This window comes from Nicotiana sylvestris, chromosome 8, assembly GCF_000393655.2.
Source record: "Nicotiana sylvestris chromosome 8, ASM39365v2, whole genome shotgun sequence".
NCBI classification, from domain to species: domain Eukaryota; kingdom Viridiplantae; phylum Streptophyta; class Magnoliopsida; order Solanales; family Solanaceae; genus Nicotiana; species Nicotiana sylvestris.
In genome coordinates, this window is record NC_091064.1 from 176,586,666 (window position 1) to 176,610,015 (window position 23,350).

Genomic DNA, 23,350 nt, shown 5'->3' on the forward strand with positions numbered 1-23,350 from the left:
CAGAATACCAAAGAATTGTAAGGAAACTACAATTTAATTTCTAACACGGATAAAGAGAAATAAGGCAACTTTCACTTTCTGTTTCATTTTGTTGCAGGCGTGCAATCCGATCCCATTTCTCATATCTTGTGGTAGGCATACCACCCGCTCCAATTTCAGTATATCTTGTGGTAGGCGTACCACCCGCTCCCATTTTATTATATCTCGTGGTAGGCATACCACCCGCTCCCATTTCATTATATCTTGTGGTAGGCGTAGCACCTGCTCCCATTTCATTATATCTCGTGGTAGGCGTACCACCCGCTCCCATTTCATTATATCTTGTGAGAGGCATACCACCCGCTCCCATTTCATTATATCTTGTGGTAGGCGTATCACCCGCTCCCATTTCATTATATCTTGTGGTAGGCATACCACCCGCTCCCTTTTACATTTCATCACATAATCACAAGAAATCTCGGGAAGGGAACATAAATAATATAATAACTTCCAGGCAGGGAACACAACAATGTTATAATTTTTCCGGCAAGGGAACAACAATATTGAATTAGTCATCCCGGTAAGGGAGAATCAGCTATAACCAACCTCAACTCAACTTGTACTCAGTTCAATTATTGAAAATGCTCAATCATAGAAGATCATTAAGTAAAGAACCTAAGTGTCATTTAAGAACACAACAACTTTTAATTTAAGACTCACGGTCATGCTTGACACCAATGTATAGATACTCGTCACCATGCCTATACATCGTACTCAACAAGAAGCAAGTAGCAAGTATGACTCAACTCCTAATCTCTCAAGCTAGGGTTAGACCAAACACTTACCTCGATGCCTTGATCACCACTCAAATCTCAACTATAGCTTTACCCCTTGATTCCACCACCAATCCGCTCGAATCTAGTCACAAGTTACTCAATTACACCAATAAGTGCTCCCCCGGACCCACGTGGTCGAAACTCGAGGTTTGAACCAAAACCCGATTACCCATTCCTCCACGAATCCAAATATATAATTTGTTTTGAAATCGGACCTCAAATTGAGGTCCAAATCCCCAATTTTAGAAAACCTAGGTTCTACCCAAAACACCCAATTTCTCCTATAAAAATCTTTAATTTGAAGTTGAAATCATGTTAAAAGATGTTAAGGAGTGAAGAAAATGAGTTAAAAATCACTTACCAACGTTTTGGAGAAGAAAGGTTGTTTGAAAAATCGCCTCTTATGTTTTGGAGTTTTGAAAAAGTGAATAATAACTGAAATTCCCGTTTATTTATACTCCTCTCAGACCCCCAGTGCGGACCGCATCAAATGGACCGCGGCCGTACAGCTTCCACCGCGGACCGCACAAAGGCGACCGCAGCTGCGCTGGCCCCACCGTGAAGACCTGCAGTTCAGCACCCTGGGCAGACCGCACAAAGGCGACTGCGGCCGCACAACCTCCACCGCGGACCGCACAAAGGTGACCGCGACCGTGCTGGCCCCTCCGCTGTCGCACGCGATTTCTCGTAGACCGCACTAGAGGGTTCAGAGACTACAACTTCCTGAACCTGCAACATCTGACTTTCTAAGCCTAAGGCATTCCGGAGCCCACTCGAAACTCACCCGAGCCCTCGAAACTCCAACCCAAGTATACACACAACCTTAAAAACATCCTACGGACATATTCGTGTACTCAAATGGCCAAAATAACATCACGAGCATCGAATTAAACCTCAAGATCAATAAAATTTCTCAAAACTCTTTTAAACATCAAATTTCTCAATTAAGGTCCGGATCACGTCAAACGACGTCCGTTTTAACCAAATTTCACAGGAATGATTCAAGTCATATATAAGACCTGTACCGGGTGCCGGAACCAAAATACGGGCCCGATACCATTGCTTTCTAATCAGTTTTCACTTCAAATTTCCTTAAACAATTTCTAAAAATAATTTAACTTAAAAATTAATTTCTCGAGCTAGGGACCTCGGATTCCGATTTCGGCATATGCCCAAGTCCCATATTTTTCTACGGACCCTCCGGGACCGTCAAATCATGGGTCCGGGTCCGTTTACCCAAAATGTTGACCGAAGTCAAATTTATTCATTTTAAAGTCAAGACTTAACATTTTTCACAGAATTTCATATTTAAGCTTTTCGGCTACGCGCCCAGACTGCGCACGCAAATCGAAGTGACTCTAAATGATGTTTTCAAGGCCTCAGAAGCACATAATGGGTAAGAAAACAGGTGATGACCCTTTGGGTCGTCACATGGACAGATTACAAAACGCGAGTTTTAGCCATTTTTAACATATTTGGAGCTATGGAGCTCGGATTGAAGCAATTTTTGAGGCAATTTTCACCATATGGATTGGGATAAGTGATTCTAACTCGATTTTGGTTAAAATACATGAATCTATTGTTGTTTTTATCATGAAATTAGTGAATTGGGTTGAAAATGGTAGAAATTCTCTATAAGTTATATTTAAGATTTGGAGGTCGATTTGTTGTTGGAATTTAGTAATTTTGGTATGGTTGGACTCGTGGTTGAATGAGCGTTCATATTTTGTAACTTTCGTCTGATTCCGAGATGTGGTCCCCACAGGCAATTTTTGATCTAATTTCAGATTTTATTGGAAAATTTGGTATTTTCATATGGGATTGATTCCAATAATTTGTGTTGATTGTATTGAATTATTTTTGGCTAGATTCGAACCATTCAGAGTTGGATAATCGAGGAAAAATGTCTATTATTGGATTGAGATAACGTGATTTGAGGTAAGTATCTTGCCTAACCTTGTGTAGGGGAATTTTCCCTTAGGCATTGAGTCTTATGTGGAAATTGTATGATTGAAAACCATGTACGCGAGGTGACGAGTACGTACTTGGTTTATATGTGCAAATTATATCGGTTAAAATTCGTAGAGAACCTTATGTATTAAATTGAAAAATTGTTGGGAGTTATTAAATCTCTTATTTGTCATGTCTCATTCCTTATTTGTCTAGATTATTTTTATATGATAATTTGGTGCGATTGCTACTTGACTTTTATGTGAACTCTGTGTTTGTTTGAGTTGCTATTTTTATGGAAATAATTTTCATTATTGATTTTATCTACATATAAATGAGAAATTTAGTTAATAAGATGAATAAATCTATTTATTTCATGAAGTTGTGAATTAAAAAAAAGTGTTGTCCCTTGATGAATTTCTTTTCAGTTCATGTTGTTGAAATTGATATTGAGTTGTAAAGGCTGTAAATCATATTAAGGTGAAGTGTTAAATTGTGAAATATTATTTTGTTGAATTTTCACTCCCAGATATTTTGTTAGAATTTTTGTGCGCATTATGACCGAGCCGTGGGCTTCTTATTGTGAAAAAATAATGTATTGTTGATTTATGTGACAAATTATAATATTTGGGCGCCTGATGTGCAATTTGTGATATGTTGTAATATTTGAGCACTTGACATGAAATTTGTGATATGTTGTAAGATTTGAGCACTGGATGTGAAATTTGTGATATGTTGTAATATTTGAGCGCTTGACGTGAAATTTGTGATATATTGTAAGATTTAAGCACTAGATGTGAAATTTGTGATATGTTGTAATATTTGAGCACTTGATGTGTAATTTGTGATATGTTTTGATATGTGTGACGACCCTGCCAGTCATCTCATGAGTTACCGCTCCATTTCCCCCATTTCAACTTCTTTATGCTTCGTTATCCGTGTTTTATGTGATTGAGTTTATTAGTTCGAGTTCGGAGAGGATTTGGTAAGAAATGAGACACTTAGTCTCTTTTAAGAAGGCTTAAGTTGGAAAAGTCAACCGGATGTTGACTTATATGTTAGAAGGCTCGGAAGGGAGTTCTGATGGTTCGGTTAGCTTCGGGAGGTGATTTGTGACTTAGGAGCGCGATCGAAATGGGTTTTGGAGTTGTAGAGAAGATTTAGGCTTGAATTGGCGAAATTAATATTTTGGCAAATTCTGGTTGATAGGTGAGATTTTGATATAGGGGTCAGAATGGAATTTTGAGAGTTGCGGTAGCTTCACTGTGTCATTTGGGATGTGTGTGCAAAATTTCAGGTCATTCGGATGAGATTTGATAGACCTTTTGATCGAAAGCATAATTCAAGAGTTCTTGGAGTTCTTAGGCTTGAATTCGATGTAATTTGATGGTTTTGATGTTGTCTGAGGTGTTTTGAGGATTGGAACGAGTTTGGAGGATGTTTTAGGATGCATTGGGGCTTTTGGTTGAGGTCCCGGGGACCTCGGGGTGATTTCGGGTGGCTAACGGAAAGTTTGGAGTTGAAAAATATAACAGAAAAATGCAGCAGGTGTAGCAGGTCCAAGAGGACTGCAGGGGTACGGCCGCGGTAGGCTTCGCGTGAACCGCGCGGTGATGCGGACCGCACAAAGACGGAATGCGCCCGCATAAAGACTAGCGCGGACCGCACAAAGTTGTGGTGCGACCGCATGAATGGGTTTGGCAGCTTCTCTGAACTTCACTGACGCAGACCGCGTGACCATAGCGTGCGGCCGCATGGAGAGGGACGCGGGCCGCATGAAGTGGGACGCGGCCGCATGAGTTTGACCTGAAGGGTACTCTATATAAATATGAGGTTTTGGGTTTTATTTGATATTTTGACCTAGAGAGCTCGGATTTTGGCGATTTTTCGAAGGTTTTTCAAGAAATTCATCGAGGTAAGTGATTTTAACTCAGATTTGGCTAGAATACATGAATCTATCACTGAATTCATCATTTAATTCGTGATTTGAGATGGAATTTGGGAAGAAAATTGTGAAACCTTTCAAAAATGTAAAATGATGATTTGAAGGACCAAATGGTATCGGAATTGGATAATTTTGGTATGGTTAGACTCGTGAGGGTATGAGGATTCTGAAAATGTAAATTTTACCCGATTTCGAGACGTGGGTCCGGGGCTCGGGTTTTGCTAATTTCGAGATTTTTGATATTTTTTGAATGTTTTCGCTTGGGCTTTGTTCCCTTAGCATATTGTGACGTATTCGTTCTGATTTTGGATAGATTCGACGCGCGTGGAGGCCAATTTGAGGGGCAAAGGCATCGCGAGCAAGAGAATTAGCCAGTTCGAGGTGAGTAATGGTTGTAAATGATGTCCTGAGGGTTTGAAACCCCGGATTCATCGTAGTGCTATATTGAGGCAAGATACGCGCTGGATGATGAACGTGGGGTCTTTCACTACTGGGGATTGTGACTTGGTCCATCCCGATTGATGACTTTACTGAATATTTTACTTAAATTCATTTGTTATCATTATGATTTGGGCTGATTGCCATATTTGGGCTTCGTGCCAACTATTTGAACCCTTTGGGGATTTTTATCACTGTTTCCTCACTTCTTGACTTATTATTTGAACTCAGTCCTGTTGATATCTACTGTTTTACAAACTCAGCCACTTTTACTCAGATTTGAAACTTAAATGATATTTCTACATCATGTTTTGGGCTGAGAAATACTGTTTTACTAATGCCCAAGGGGCTTATGATGATTTTTGGACTGAGTGAGGCCGAGGGCCATATGTGAGGATATGCTGAGTGATATGAGGCCGAGGGCCTGAGATACTATTTAAGCCATGCGGTGGCTTGAGTGATGTGAGGATATGCTGAGTGATGATGCCACGAGGTGGCTTGATATAGCGCTTGGTCCGTAAGGGGCCCCTCCGGAGTCTGCACACCCACAGTGAGCGTGGGTACCCATGTGGTTTGAAACAGTGGTAACAATGACACTGTATGATGCAATTTGGTCAGGTAACAATGGCTGACCATTATGCTGAGTGATTGTGAGGTAGCCCGAGGGGCTGATACTGTACTGAGAGTGAGCCCAAGGGGCTGATACTATGCTGAGCGATTGATACTGTGCCCGAGGGCGGATTTCTACTTGTTAATTACCTGTTAAATTACCTGTTTACTTGTTTTAAAAAGGAATATCATTTGATTTCTTCACATATTTACTGCTTTAAGTGATTTTACTGCTTGATATGGAATTGCTTTGTGCCTTTACGTGTTTTCATACTTTCAGCCATTATTTGTAATTATTACTCACTGAGTCGGAGTACTCACATTACTCCCTGCACCGTGTGTGCAGATTCAGGTATAGTAGAGTCCGCACCTGAGCGCTGATTCCTTCCAGGCTAGGTAGTGATTTGGAGTTACGAGGTAGCTGTTGACGTCCGCAGCCCCTTGTCTCTCTTATCCTCTATCATTTATATTTTCTTCAGACTGTTGTATCGGATTTCATACTTGTATACCTATAGCAGATTTTATAGTAGCTCATGACTTGTAACACCCCGGTTTGGGCTATGTCAGGATGGTTCCTGCTGTTATTATCGTTAAATTCCACAATTTATGAATATTATATTATATGTTACTATTGTTGATGATGATTAACTATTTAAAAGAGGTGTTCCATTTTGGTCTGGCTGGCCTTGTCCCCGCGAGAGGCGCCATCACAACCGGGTTCGGGGATTGGGTTGTGACAAGTTGGTATCAGAGCCTAGGTTACTTAGGTCTCATGAGTCATGAGCAGGTTTAGTAGAGTCTCGCGGATCGGTATGGAGATGTCTGTATTTATCCTCGAGAGGCTGTAGAACCTTTAGGAAAAATTTCATATTCTTGAAACTCTTGTCATGCGAACTTGTTGGTCCGAGTACTAAACTTCTGATATTCCATTCTCTCACAGATGGTGAGGACGCGAACTACCGGACGAGGTGGACGACCACCAGTGCCACCCACTGAGGACACCAGAGGCCGTGGACGCGGTCGTGGACGTGGCAGAGCAGCGAGGACAGTACCTGTTGACCCACCAGCTGCCCCAGCTCCAGATCAGGCTCCCGCTATGGATGCTCCAGTAGCACCAGTTCAGGCACCAGTTATGCCTATCGTGGTTCCGTGTCTTCAGGAGGCCTTGGCACAGATCTTATCAGTTTGCACTGGCCTGGCTCAGGCAGTTTCAGCCACTACATCAACAGCTACTTCACAAGCCGGGGGAGGCAATCAGACCCCCGCTGCTCGCACACCTGAGCAAGTAGTGCAGGGACTACAAACACCGGGGGCACCTCCAGCTCAGCCGGTTGCACCAGCTCAAGAGTTTATTATGCCAGTTATGTTGGATGATGAGCAGCGTCGTCTTGAGAAGTTTTGTAGACTCCAGCCTCCGTCATTCAGTGGTACCGAGGGCGAGGATACCCAGGGTTTTCTTGATAAGTGTCAGCGGATGTTCCGTACAGCAGGGATTCTTGAGACTAGTGGTGTGGCATTTACCATCTTTCAGTTTACTGGGGATGCCTTCACATAGTGGGAGGCGTATGAGAGGCATAGGCTAGTTGGAGCAACGCCCCTTACTTGGTAGCAGTTCTCCACTCTCTTCTTGGAGAAGTATGTGCCGCAGTCCCGCAGAGAGGAGCTGCGTAGACAGTTTGAGTGGTTGAGACAGGGGGATATGACTGTGTCACAGTATGAGTCGAGGTTTTCTGAGTTGATTCATCATACCATTTGGATGGTTCCGATAGATCGTGAGAGGATTAGGAGATTTGTTGATGGGCTTAACTATCACCTCCGTATTCTTATGACCTGAGAGAGGGTGTTAGGTTCTACGTTCGAGGAGGTGGTCGATATCACTCGCGAGATTGAGACGGTTTGCCGTCAGGATCGAGAGGAGAGGGAGGCCAAGAAGCCTCGAGGATCTGGCAGTTATAGTGGTGCTTCTTCGAGGGGCCAGTTTCAGCATGGTAGAGGTCGTCCTTTTAGGCATGCTCAGTCAGCCCGCCCAGAGTATCGCGGGGCATCTTTGGGTCATGGTCATCATGGATCTCAGCGGGGCTAGTCATCACTCAGTGCCCATCCAGTCCAGAGTTCATCTCGTGCCTCGTCAGCTCAGGGTTCTTCTATGCCGAGTGCATCAGCTGGTCACTCCGGTGTGAGGGGTTCCCTTCAGTCCCCTTCTCCAGCACCTGGGAGTTGTTATGAGTGTAGAGAGTTTGGACATGTGTGGAGGCAGTGTCCTTGTCGTATGGCTAGTTCATCTCAGCAGAGGGGTCAACCCTCGACTACTACTCCAGTTACCTCACCACCCGCCCAGCCAGCTAGGGGTGGAGGTCATGCAGCTAGGGGTCGCCCCAGAGGGGGAGGTCGATCAAGGGGCGGTCAGGCCCATTTCTATGCACTTCCTAGCAGGCCAGATGCTATTGCTTCAGATGCTGTCATTGCAGGTATTGTTTCAATCTGCCACAGAGATGCCTCTATATTATTTGATCCCGGTTCCACCTTTTCTTATGTGTCATCATACTTTGCTCGTTATTTGGGTACGCCCCGTGAGTTTCTTGCTTTACATGTTCATGTATCTACCCTAGTGGGCGATATTGTTGTTGTAGACCGTGTGTACCGGTCATGTGTGGTAACTATTGGGGGTCTAGAGACCCGAGTGGAACTATTTCTATTGAGCATGGTGGATTTTGATGTCATTTTGGGCATGGATTGGCTATCTCCGTGTCGTGCTATTCTAGACTGTCATGCTAAGACAGTCACTTTGGCTATGCCGGGTGTACCGTGGATCGAGTGGCGTAGTGTGACTTATTATATCCCTAGTAGAGTGATCTCTTTCTTGAAGGCCTAGCATATGGTTGGGAAGAGTTGCCTTTCATATCTAGCATTTGTGAGGGATGTTGGAGATGAGACTCCTAGTATTGATTCTATCCCAGTTGTGAGGGATTTTCCCGATGTTTTTCTTGCAGACCTGCTGGGCATGCCACCGGACAGGGATATTGATTTTGGTATTGACCTGGTGCCGGGCACTCAGCCCATTTCTATTCTGCCATATCGTATGGCCCCATCAGAGTTGAAGGAATTGAAAGAATAGCTTCAGGAACTCCTAGATAAGGGGTTCATTTGGCCTAGTGTGTCCCCTTGGGGTGCACCAGTTTTATTTGTGAAGAAGAAGGATGGCACGATGAGAATGTGCATTGATTATAGGCAATTAAACAAAGTAACAATTAAGAACAAGTATCCTTTGCCTCGCATTGATGATTTATTTGATCAGCTTCAGGGAGCGAGGGTATTCTCCAAAATTGATCTCCGTTCGGGTTATCACCAGTTGAAGATCAGGGATTCAGATATTCTTAAGACTGCTTTCAAGGCCAGATATGGTCATTATGAGTTTCTTGTTATGTCTTTCGGGCTAACCAATGCCCCAACAGCATTCATGCATTTGATGAACAGTGTATTTCGGTCTTATCTGGATTCGTTCGTTATTGTATTCATTGATGATATTCTGGTGTACTCGCGTAGTCGGGAGGAGCACGCGGAGCATTTGAGAGTTGTGTTGCAGAGACTGAGGGAGGAGAAGCTTTATGCAAAATTCTCCAAGTGTGAGTTTTGGCTCAGTTCAGTGGCTTTCTTGGGGCACGTGGTGTCCAGCGTGGGTATACAAGTTGATCTGAAGAAGATAGAGGTGGTTCAGAGTTGGCCCAGACCGTCCTCAGCCACAGAGATTCGTAGCTTTCTTGGGTTAGCAGGCTATTATCGCCGGTTTGTTCAGGGATTTTCATCCATTGCATCGCCCTTGACCAAGTTGACTCAGAAGGGTGCTCCATTCGTATGGTCGGACGAGTGTGAGGAGAGCTTTCAAAAGCTCAAGACAGCCTTGACCACAGCTCTAGTGTTGGTTTTGCCATCAGCTTTAGGTTCATATACTGTGTATTGTGATGCTTCAAGAGTTAGGATTGGTTGTGTGTTGATGCAGGAGGGTAGAGTTATTGCTTATGCTTCTCGGCAGTTGAAGCCCCATGAGAAGAACTACCCCGTTCATGATTTGGAGTTGGCTGCCATAGTTCACGCATTGAAGATTTGGAGGCATTACTTGTATGGCGTATCTTGTGAGGTGTTCACTGATCATCGCAGTCTTCAGCATTTGTTCAAGCAAAAGGATCTTAATTTGAGGCAGCGGAGATGGTTGGAGTTGCTTAAGGATTATGATATCACTATATTGTACCATCCGGGAAAGGCCAATGTGGTGGACGATGCTTTGAGCCGAAAGGCAGTGAGTATGGGGGGTTTGGCATATATTCCAGTTGAGGAGAGACCCTTTGCAGTTGATGTTCAGGCCTTGGCCAATCGGTTCATGAGGTTGGATATTTCGGAGCCCAGTCGGGTGTTGGCTTGTGTGGTTTCTCGGTCTTCTTTATATGATCGCATCAAAGAGCGCCAGTATGATGATCTGCATTTGCTTCTCCTTAGGGACAGAGTCCAGCATGATGATGCCAGAGATGTGACCGTCAGTGATGATAGTGTGTTGAGGATGCAGGGCCGGATTTGTGTGCCCAATGTGGATGGGCTTAGAGAGATGATTTTGGAGGAGGCCCATAGCTCACGGTATTCCATTCATCCAGGTGCCGCGAAGATGTATCAGGATTTGAGGCAGCACTATTGGTGGAGAAGAATGAAGAAAGATATTGTGGGATTTGTAGCTCGGTGTCTCAACTGTCAGCAGGTGAAATATGAGCATCAGAGACCGGGTGGCTTGTTTCAGCAGATGGTTATTCCCGAGTGGAAGTGGGAGAGAATTACTAGGGACTTTGTGGTTGGACTTCCTCGTACTTTGAAGAAGTTCGATGCTATTTGGGTGATTGTGGATCGGCTGACCAAGTCTGCGCACTTCATTCCTGTGTGTACCACCTATTCTTCAGAGCGGTTGGCAGAGATTTATATCTGGGAGATTGTTCGGTTGCATGGCGTTCCTGTTTCCATCATCTCAGATAGAGGTACTCAGTTTACTTCGCAGTTTTGGAGAGTCGTGCAGAGAGAGTTGGGTACTCAGGTAGAGTTGAGCACAACGTTTCATCCTCAGACGGACGGACAGTCCGAGCGTACCATTCAAATATTGGAGGACATGTTGCGTGCTTGTGTTATTGACTTTGGAGGTTCATGGGATAAGTTTCTACCACTTGCAAAGTTTGCTTACAACAACAGCTACCAGTCGAGTATTCAGATGGCTCCATATGAGGCTTTGTATGGGAGGCGGTGTAGATCTCCGGTTGGTTGGTTCGAGCCCGGCAAGTCTAGACTATTGGGGACAGATTTGGTTCAGGATTCCTTAGAGAAGGTGAAGGTGATTCAGGAGAGGCTTCGTACAGCACAGTCACGTCAGAAGAGTTATGCGGACCGGAAGGTTCGAGATGTGTCCTACATGGTCGGTGAAAAGGTCTTGCTGAGGGTTTCGCCCATGAAGGGTGTTATGAGATTTGGGAAGAAGAGCAAGTTGAGTCCTCGGTTCATTGGGCCTTTTGAGGTGCTTCGGAGGATTGGGGAGGTGGCTTATGAGCTTGCTTTGCCACCCCGCCTATCGAGTGTGCATCCGGTATTTCATGTCTCTATGCTCCAGAAGTATAATGGGGATCCATCTCATGTTTTGGACTACAACACGGTTCAGTTGGATGATGATTTGACCTTTGATGTGGAGCCAGTAGCTATTTTGGGTCGCCAGGTTCGGAAATTGAGGTCAAAGGATATAGCTTCAGAGAAGGTGCAATGGAGGAGGCTACCTGGGAGACCGAGCGGGAGATACGGAGCAGATATCCTCATCTGTTTGAGGCTTCAGGTATGTTTCTTGACTCGTTCGAGGACCAACGTTTGTTTAAGTTGGGGAGGATGTGACGACCCGGCCAGTCGTCTCATGAGTTACCGCTCCATTTCCCCCATTTCAGCTTCTTTACGCTTCGTTATCCGTGTTTTATGTGATCGAGTTTATTAGTTCGAGTTCGGAGAGGATTTGGTAAGAAATGAGACACTTAGGGGTCGTTTGGTAGGGTGCATAAGAATAATGCTGAATATGGTGTATTAGTAATGCTGGTATTAGTTATGCTTGCATTAGTTATGCTGGTATTAGTTATGCTGACATATTTCTTATCCATTGTTTGGTTTGATGTATTAAAGCATTGTGCAATTTCTAAAAGAATTGTTTGTTTACAAAAATGCCCTCACAGTTAGTCCATCACAACTTTCTAAATGAAACATATGTTGAGAAATATTTTTATCGCAAAAAGTTTTAAAAAAATTATTTAATTTGTCTACCTATATGTAAAATAGAACTAAATATTTATCTATAAAAAAGGAAATATGCTAAGTATTTATTTATTTACTAGGGATATAATTTCATATCTCACTATTTGGATTATTTTAAACTTCCATCAATATAATAACTAGCATATTGTAATCAAGCATAAATGTTGAAGGACAATTTTGTCTTTAACTAAGCTAACGCATGCATTAAAATCCATTGCATTGCTAATACCATTGTTTTCTATGCATTAGTTATGCATAGGATAATACCAAATAGGATGTATAACTAATGCTTGCATAACTAATGCATAGGTTCAAAATGTCTACCAAACAATGTATTATTAATACACAAAGCTAATGCATGCATTATTTTATCTAATGCATCCTACCAAACGACCCCTTAGTCTTTTTTAAGAAGGCTTAAGTTGGAAAAGTCAACCGGATGTTGACTTATGTGTTATAAGGCTCGGAAGGGAGTTCCGATGATTCGGTTAACTTCAGGAGGTGATTTGTGACTTAGGAGCGCGATCGGAATGGGTTTTGGAGTTGTAGAGAAGATTTAGGCTTGAATTGGCGAAATTGATATTTTGGCAAATTCCGGTTGATAGGCGAGATTTTGATATAGGGGTCGGAATGGAATTCCGAGAGTTGCAGTAGCTTCATTGTGTCATTTGGGATGTGTGTGCAAAATTTCAGGTCATTCGGACGAGATTTGATAGACCTTTTGATCGAAAGCATAATTCAAGAGTTCTTGGAGTTCTTAGACTTGAACTCGATGTAATTTGATGGTTTTGATGTTGTCTGAGGTGTTTTGAGGATTGGAACGAGTTTGGGGGATGTTTTAGGATGCGTTGGTGCTTTTGGTTGAGGTCCCGGGGACCTCGGGGTGATTTCGGATGGCTAACGGGAAGTTTGGAGTTGAAAAATATAACCAAAAAATGCAGCAGCTATAGCAGGTCCAAGAGGACTGCAGGGGTGCTGCCGCGGTAGGCTTCGCGTGAACCACGCGGTGATGCGGACCGCACAAAGACGGAATGCGGCCGCATGAAGACTGGCGCGGATCGCACAAAGTTGTGGTGCGGCCGCATGAATGAGTTTGGCAGCTTCTCTGAACTTCACTAACGCGGACCGCGTGACCATAGCGTGCGGCCGCATGGAGAGGGACGCGGGCCGCATGAAGTGGGACGTGACCGCATGAGTTTGACCTGAAGGGTACTCTATATAAATATAAGGTTTTGGGTTTTATTTGATATTTTGACCTAGAGAGCTCGGATTTTGGCAATTTTTCGAAGGTTTTTCAAGAAATTCATCGGGGTAAGTGATTTTAACTCAGATTTGGCTAGAATACATGAATCTATCACTGAATTCATCATTTAATTCGTGATTTGAGATGGAATTTGGGAAGAAAATTGTGAAACCTTTCAAAAATGTAAAATGATGATTTGAAGGACCAAATAGTATCGGAATTGGATAATTTTGGTATGGTTAGACTCGTGAGGGTATGAGGATTCTGAAAATGTAAATTTTACCCGATTTCGAGACGTGGGCCCGGGGCTCGGGTTTTGCTAATTTCGAGATTTTTGATATTTTTCGAATGTTTTCGCTTGGGCTTTGTTCCCTTAGCATATTGTGACGTATTCGTTCTGATTTCGGATAGATTCGATGCGCGTGGAGGCCAATTTGAGGGGCAAAGGCAACGCGAGCTAGAGAATTAGCCAGTTTGAGGTGAGTAATGGTTGTAAATGATGTCCTGAGGGTTTGAAACCCCGGATTTGCACATCGTAGTGCTATATTGAGGCAAGATATGCGCTGGATGATGAGCGTGGGGTCTTTCACTACTGGGGATTGTGACTTGGTCCATCCCGATTGATGACTTTACTGAATATTTGACTTAAATTCATTTGTTATCATCATGATTTGGGCTGATTGCCATATTTGGGCTTCGTGCCAACTATTTGAACCCTTCGGGGATTTTTATCACTGTTTCCTCACTGCTTGACTTATTATTTGAACTCAGTCTTGTTGATATCTACTATTTTACAAACTCAACCACTTTTACTCAAATTTGAAACTTAAATGACATTTCTACATCATGTTTTGGGCTGAGAACTACTGTTTTACTAATGCCCAAGGGGCTTATGATGATTTCTGGACTGAGTGAGGCCGAAGGCCATATGTGAGGATATGCTGAGTGATATGAGGCCGAGGGCCTGAGATACTATTTATGCCATGCGGTGGCTTGAGTGATGTGAGGACATGCTGAGTGATGATGCCACGAGGTGGCTTGATATAGCGCTTGGGCCGTAAGGGGACCCTCCGGAGTCTGCACACCCACAGTGAGCGCGGGTACCCATGTGATTTGAAACAGTGGTAACAATGACACTGTATGATGCAATTTGGTCAGGTAACAATGGTTGACCATTATGCTGAGTGATTGTGAGGTAGCATGAGGGGCTGATACTGTACTAAGAGTGAGCCCGAGGGGCTGATACTATGCTGAGCGATTGATACTATGCCCGAGGGGCGAATTTCTACTTGTTAATTACTTGTTAAATTACCTGTCTTACTTGTTTTAAAAAGGAATATCATTTGATTTCTTCACTGATTTACTGCTTTAAGTGATTTTACTACTTGATATGGAATTGCTTTGTGCCTTTACGTGTTTTCATACTTTCAGCCATTATTTGTAATTATTACTCACTGAGTCAGAGTACTCACATTACTCTCTGCACCGTGTGTGCAGATTTAGGTATAGCAGAGTCCGTACCTGAGCGCTGATTCCTTCCAGGCTTGGCAGTGATTTGGAGTTACGAGGTAGTTGTTGACGTCCGCAGCCCCTTGTCTCTCTTATCCTCTATCATTTATGTTTTCTTCAGACTGGTGTATCGGATTCCGTACTTGTAGACCTATAGCAGATTCTATAGTAGCTCATGACTTGTGACACCCCAATTTGGGCTGTGTCGGGATGATTCCTGCTGTTATTATCGTTAAATTCTGCAATTTATGAATATTATATTATATGTTACTATTGTTGATGATGATTAACTGTTTAAAAGAGGTGTTCCATTTTGGTCTGGCTGGCCTTGTCTCCGCGAGAGGCGCCATCACGATCGGGTTCAGGGATTGGGTCGTGACAAGTTGTCATCACTTGATGTGCAAGTTGTATTTTGCTGCGATAATTGGGCACTTGAGGTGCAAGTTGTATTATGCTGTGATATTTGAGCACTTGAGGTGCGATTTGTGAAATATTGTGATATTGATACGCATGCGGTGATATAAGGCCAGGGTGTTGAAATGCATGTGGTGAGATAAGGGTGGCTTGAAACACGTGGCTAGTAGGGGATCTACTAGAAGTCATGTGGTATGATAAGGGTGGCTAAAATGCGGGATGCTATTTCGGGAAAAAATATTTTCTTTAAAATTATATGTGAAGGCTCCCGCGGTGATATAAGGATATGGGATATTGTGAGTTTATTTATGATTTGGGACTACGAGGCGGTACCTCGAGAGTGCCCCGTTGATATTTCTTTATTTATGTTCTTGTCTTTGGTGATTTTATTTCATTAATATGTAAATTCTTGTCTTCTTCCGTGATGTACTAATTGACTTTATGATTATGTGTTTTGCGCTCCTTATTGCATTGTGTTGGCTTGACTTTTTAGTACGAGACTTTAAAGATTTATATTTTTGGATTTAATAATTTTTGATGATTGAGTTGTTTTAATAAAAGAAATTACCATTATATTTTAATTTAATAATTTTTATATCCAAATCAGTATTTTATCTAATACTTTAATTTAAGTACAATGTCATTTTCTTCACTCAAACTATTTCTAAAATAAATTGATTGTGCAGATTTATATATATATATTGATATTTTTGGCACGTGAGTTATCCGTGCAGTTATGAAATAAATATGGGCACGAGGTGCCGTGGAAATATGAAAGTGGACCGAGACCCGTATTGTGTGATTAGGAAGTGAGGTGTCATTATGTGACATTTATTTGAAGGAATTATATTCCAAAAATATTATTTGAAAGAATTTTTGTTGAAAGCTAATTATTTAAAAGAGTATTTTTGAAATATATATTTATTTGGCAGGATTATATCCTAAGGATTTTATTGAAGTACTTGCATTTGAAAGACATATATCTGAGTAACTTGATTGATTTGCTTTATTTGTGTTCCTTATTCGTTTGAGCAATATTATTGGTGTTCTTGTTGCCTTGTTGTTTATATCATTGATTGATTCTTATTATTATTATTATTATTATTATTATTATTATTATTATTATTATTATTATTATTATTATTATTATTATTATTATTATTATTATTATTATTATTATTATTATTATTATTATTATTATTATTATTATTATTATTATTATTATTATTATTATTATTATTATTATTATTATTATTATTATTATTACCGAGATTAGTCTTGATACTTACTGGGTACCGTTGTGGTGTACTCATACTACACTTCTGTACATTTTTTTTTTGTACAGAGCCAGGTATTGGAGATATAGGACTCGGACAGAGTTAGAGTGTGATCGCAAGGATTCAAGGTAGGGCTGTTTGGTCATCGCAGTCCCTTGGAGTCTTTCCTTCTTATCGTACTGTTAATTATTATTCGAGCAGTAATGTATATTTAATTTTCTTCAGATCATTTCATGTATTAAGTTAGAGTTCGTGACTCAGTACTACCAGTTTTGGGAGATTGTATCTTTATTTCGTTGTTGGTTTCGATTATCCTAAAAAAATGGCTTGAATTGTTATTATAAACGGCTTACTTAGTCTTAGAGACTAAGAGGGTGTTTGGCTAAGCTTATAATCTGGTCAAACTGGCTTATAAGTACTTTTTGGCTTATCGACGCGTTTGGTAAAATTAAAAGTGCTTATAAGTTAAGTATTTATAAGCCAAAAATAAGCCAAAAGCCATAAGTTGGTCTCCCCCAACTTATCAAATTTCAGCTTATAAGCACTTTAAGTTTGACCAAAATTTATTATTCTATCCCTAAAATACTTCTTTTAAAAACAAAACTTTTCATATACTCGGTTCTTCAGCTGCAATATTATTAATTTCAGCACTTTTATCCAGACACGTAACTGCTAATGCACTTAAAAGTGCTTTTCAGCACCTAATGCTTATCGGCTACTCTAAATCAACTAAGCCAAATGGGCTCTAAGTGCCGTCACAATACTTATAGTGGCCATTTGGGTCGTGACAATTATATATCATATGTAACGATTTATTTGTACGTGTTTTACGTAATAGAATGTGTAATTCTGCTTGAATTAAAAAAAATCTTATTCCTACTCTGTAATAAATAATAGGATCTTATACAATCAGTTATGTTTGAATTTAGCATTTATTTTGGTAATATATAGGTAATCTGCCAACTAGATGCTATTTACATTATTACTTCAAGATAAACGAATCGTAGGGAATTTCTTCCCAACTAAGATAACCTACAAAGTTTATTTAAAGCTTTTAAGTTACTAAAGTATCATTATTTGGGTAAAAGTTCTAATTTATGAATTGCAATTCAGTAATTTCGTATTGACCGGGTGAATTTTTATTTTTTTATTTTATTTTAAAAACGATGAATAAAGCTAACATCCCAGAGAGTTGAAATATTATGTGTCTGCAATTACTTTCATAAGTATTTTCTACAAATATAAAGAAGATAATTTTCCACTTTTTTCCTCATCATATTTGGAAACTTAAAAATATTATTAGCTGTCACTTTGTGGCCTAGGATACGTGGCTAACTTAGCTTTCAAGGGAGATCGAGACCTTTTAGCAAGTAAAGAATAACTTTATTATTATAAAAAATTTGATGTGTATAACTCACATTAAAGCATGATTACTTTAATAAAAGAGTACCAAATCCTATTAGGCTTTTAGTTTAAGAATCCTAGCAAGAGAATAATTTAAATTCTTTCTTCCTTGTCTGTTCACACTAGGCTTTTCATATAGTATGGGAATAATGTTTTACATTAAGAACCATTGAAAAAACAAATGCAAATTCTCTTTTTCCTTTTTACACTAGGTTATTCATGTCGCCCAACAATAGTTTATTCCCTTCTCTATGAATAAAGAAAAGATGGAGTCGGTTTACATTCATTCTGTAAATACATAATATATATATCAAGTTTTATTATCTAATCATGATTAATTGATATATATAAATACACACACATACTTATTACCTTAATTTGACTAAAATTAAATTGTTTGACTTGATGTAAAAAATTTAATACAGATAAATGTTTCCCCTTTTTAAAAACTGTTGACATTATTCTTGCACGTCTTCTATAGTTAGGAATCATATCTTCATGTAATTATGCTAATTAATAATGTCCATGTGTTAGATCTAAAAAAGCACTTAATTTAACTTCTTTTTCTATTGAGTCGCAGTTTTTAGGATGCTTGTTTGTTTTTATTCCTTTTCTAATAGTTTTTTTTAATATATACATTTCACAAAATCAATAAGACTAGCAATAGATTTTAGGGTAAGTCACTTCTGCCTCTATTTTATTTTGGAATATTGCTTCGACTAATTTAATAAATCATTTGAGAGCTCCTATTATAGTGAAATTATAATTTAAAATTATTCTTTAATTCACCAAACAAATAATCAATAAAAATTCTAGAACATTTCATCAAATCTTTTTTAAAATTAATTTTTTTAAAAGGTACAAATATATCACAAAAATAGAAGGACAAGGAAAAAGAGGGTAACATTATGATTTTCTAGGGAATATAATTTTCTATCTTCATATAAAATTGTATTTTAAAAGAAGGCGTCGTTTCTTAAACCTAATAAATAGAGGTGGCTGTAGCACTGCTCATATACAAACTGGAAAGGAGGAATTAGTAGTTAATTACTAATATTACGTTGCTCAAAATTATTAATAAAACTTTAACATGTTATTACCTTACACTGACTTTCAATCAATTATATCTAACACAAACACGCAAGTTAAATGCTCTGATTAATTGGTGAAATTCTTCCCTATTGTGATTTATGCCTTTGTATCTAAGTTATGCTTTTTTCTTTTTCGTATGTACTAAATTTATGTACTAGACTACTAGAGATTCATATAGACAAAGATAAAAGACAAAGTAATTTCATAAGCTGTACGTATTTATTCCTTTATTTTTGTGGATGGTTCAACTTAGCTCCATTTTTCAAGAAATTTCTTACAAAAAGTTTTTATATAAGACTTTTTGGTAACTTACAAACAAAGCAAGTTTGTTAATTCGACAAGACTTGTATATTAAAGTTATACTTCAAGGTTATTTTTGTTCAACTTCCTTGAATAAGGACAAAGTCTAAACGGCGATGGAAATAATCCTATTTGTGCAAATCACTCGAGGTTTAGCTACTTTGGGGCAATCATTAAAGTTATTGTCACGACCCAAAATCTCACCCGTCGTGATGGCGCCTATCGTGGTACAAGGCAAGCCTCAACTCAACATCTCAACACAATAGAACTTTTAAATAAAGGCGGAAGCAGTTAATATTAAATAAAAACTTTTAGAACAGAATATAACTCCAAAAGTACTAAATAATCCATCCCTAAAACCTGATGTCACTAAGTGCATGAGCATCTGAATGATAACAACATCCGACTAATAAAACACTGTCTGAAATATAGAACAGTACAACATGAAAGGAAAGGAGAGTCAAGGTCAGCGAACGCCATGCAGCTACCTCAATAGTCTCATGAGTCTGACTCCACAATCAGCAACCGCCGTGACCAGAAGTGTCTAGATCTATACACGAGGTACTGGGGGTAATGTGAGTACACCAACTCAGTAAGTAACAGAAATAAATAAGGAACTGAGAAGTAGTGACGAGCTATGCAAATACAATTATCTCAATAACTTTCAAATAAGAGTAGTGATACTTTCAATTTAACAGTTTAAGTCACATCAGTACGTACTCAATAAACCAGATATCAAATTTGACTGAGCAGTAAATAATATCTTCCAATAATTTTCAAAACAATGATATGACATCTGCGATGCCATAGTAATGAAGTAAATGTATTTTCTCAGAATAACATCACTCTGTCCTCCCATTCACTCCAACCTCACAATCACTCATTCCTCACATTCACTCATTCCTCCCAGTCGCTCAGCACTCGGCACTCGCACTCAGTAGGTACCTGCGCTCACTGGGGGTGTGTACAGACTCCGGAGGGGCTCCTTCAGCCCAAGCGCTATAACAAGCCACCTCGTGGCATAAATCACTCAGGCCCTCGGCCTCACTCAATCATAAATTAGTAACAACATGCTACGGCGTGCAGCCTAATCCCATAAATATCCTCACAGATCAGGCCCTCGGCCTCACTCAGTCATAAATCAATAACAACATGTTGCGACGTGCAGCTCAATCCCATAAATATCCTCACAGATCAGGCCCTCGGCCTCACTCGGTCATCAATCTCTCCAGTGTCTCGGGCTCTCAAAATCATATAAATAGCCCAAACAGAGGTAATGTCATGTATCAACAATGAACAACAAGAGACGAAGACATAATAAGCAAGAAAAGCTATGACTGAGTACAAAACAACAATTAGCAGTTAATTCAGTAAGTACACGACCTCGCAGGTCTCAACGGTGATCACATAAGGCCTAAACATGATTTCTAACATGAAGTACAGTCAATTTCTATGAAAACAGAGGGGACATGTATTAAACAATAGGCCAATTAATTCCATAGTCTCGTGGGACGGACCAAGTCCCAATCCCTACGTTGCACGCCCACACGCCCGTCACCTAGCATGTGCATCACCTCCAAAATAGTTATACGACACAATGTTTGGGGTTTCATACCTTCAGGACCAGATTTATAACCGTTATTTACCTCAATCCGAGCAAAATCTTACTCGCAATGCCTTTTTCGCTCAAATCGGCCTCCAAAATAGTCATACGACTCTAATTCTTAATTCAAGTTAAATCATGCCCGGTGATTCTAGATTGCACCCATTTATTTTGGAACACTTTAATGTGGTAGAAGAAAATGAAGAAGTTTACATAATAAAGTGCAAGAACTGTGGTCGAGTCTACACTCGTCGTCGAAAGGAGGGCACATGCTCTTTAAGGAGGCATATAAAGAGTTGTCTTGCGCATTCTCCAGACATTCGTATTTAAGATTTTAAATTGATTTGAGATAATTTGTGTTATTTTAAAATTATTAGACGTATTATGCTTAATGTTCTAGTTTGTTAGATTAATTTGAAGTATTATATTGAAGGTATTGAACTTTAATTTGAAGTATTAAATGTAAACTTTAACTTGCAGCTTTGATACAGAGTATTAAATCTAAACTTTAATTTGAACTATATATATATACACATACATATAAGCTATATATAAGACACTATATATATATATATATTATATAAGGCAATATATAATTATATATACATACTATATATATTTGTATAACTATATATAAGTAATTTATATTAGTATATACATATATAGTTTACAAGAAATTGCCTTAGATAAAAAAAATAAAAAAATAGCCCGGAACGAAAAAGCCCGTTTAGGCCCACGGGCCCGGCCTATTTAGTCTGGGACCATGTGGGCTTAGGACCGTAGTGGGCCGGTTCCACTCATTTGGCCCGTTAGGCCCAGGACCGCCAAAGCTCGGCCCACCAAAGCCCAGGCCCGTTTGGCCCGGACCACAATACAACCTTATTCAAGCCTAATGAATCTAAGAGCGTCCAACTTCTATATTCGATGCAAAAACCTATCAAATCAAGTCCGAATGACTTCAAATTTTGCATACAAGTCATAAATGACATAACGAAGCTATGAAAATTTTCAGAACTGGATTCCGACTCCAATATCAAAATGTCAACCCTCAGTCAAACTTTCCAAAAATCTTGTATTTTCCAACTTTCGCCAAAATGTGCCGAATTATCCTACAGACTTCCAAATCCAAATCCGAACATGTTCCTAAGTCCAAAATCACCGTACGAAACTATTGGAATTATCAAAATTTTATTCCGGGGTTTTTTTTCCTCAAAAGTCAAATCTCCGGTCAAACTTAAGAAATCTTTAGCCTTAGATTTCTAGATTCCGTTAAATGGCGATAATTTGATCTAGGAACCTCCGAATTCAATTTCAGGAATATGACCAAGTTCCAAATCACGATATGGAACTACCAGAATGGTCAAAACTTTTATCTGAGTTCGTTTGCTCAAAATGTTGACCAAAGTCAACTCAGTTGAGTTTTAAAGCTGTGACGACCCAAAGGGTCATCACCTGTTTTCTTATCCATTATGTGCTTCCGAGGCCTTAAAAACTTCATTTAGAGCCGCCTTGATTTGCGTGTGCAGCCCGGGCGCGTAAATATGAAATTTTGTGAAAAATGCTAAGTTTTGAGTTTAAAATGAATAAATTTGACTTCGGTCAACAGTTTGGGTAAACGGACCCGGACCCGTGATTTGACGGTCCCGGAGGGTCAGTAGGAAAATATGGGACTCGAGCGTATGTCCGGAATCGAATTCCGAGGTCCCGAGCCCTAGAAGTGAATTTTTTAAGTAAAATTATTTTTTGAAATTGTTTAAGTAATTTTGAAATGAAATCTGATTAGAAAGCGATGGTATCGGGCCCGTATTTTGGTTCCAGAACCCGGTACATGTCTTATATATGGTTTAAGTCATTTCTGTAAAATTTGGTTGAAAATGGAGTCCGTTTGACGTGATTCGGACCTAAATTGCTAAAGTTGATGTTTTATGAAGTTTGAGAAAAATCCTTTGATTTTGTGGTTTGATTCATTGTTTTTGAGGTTATTTTGACGATTTGATTGCACGGATAAGTTCGTATGATGTTGTTGAGTTAGTACGTATTCTTGATTAGGAGCCCCGAGGGCTCGGGTGTGTTTCGGGAAGTTTTGAGTTTAAGAGAAGTTGCCGATTTTCTGCAGTCAGTGCCCAGGTATTTTACCCTTCGCGTTCGCGTGGTCCCCTTCGCGAATGCGTAAGGCAAAGATCCCAGGTGCCCAAAGTCTTCTTCGCGAACGTGAAGGTTGTGACGTGAACGCGAAGCTGGGGGGGGGGGAAGACCCTTCGCGAATGCGTCCTTCCACTCGCGAACGCATAAGGTTGAGGGGAGGGGCCACCAAGTTGTTAACCGCGAACGCGGTCTCTTGAACGCGAACGCGAGGCTCGAGCAGTTCCTGCTTCACGAATGCGAGCCGCTGTCTGCGAATGCGAAGGCCATTGCAGCCTGACCCATCACGAAAAC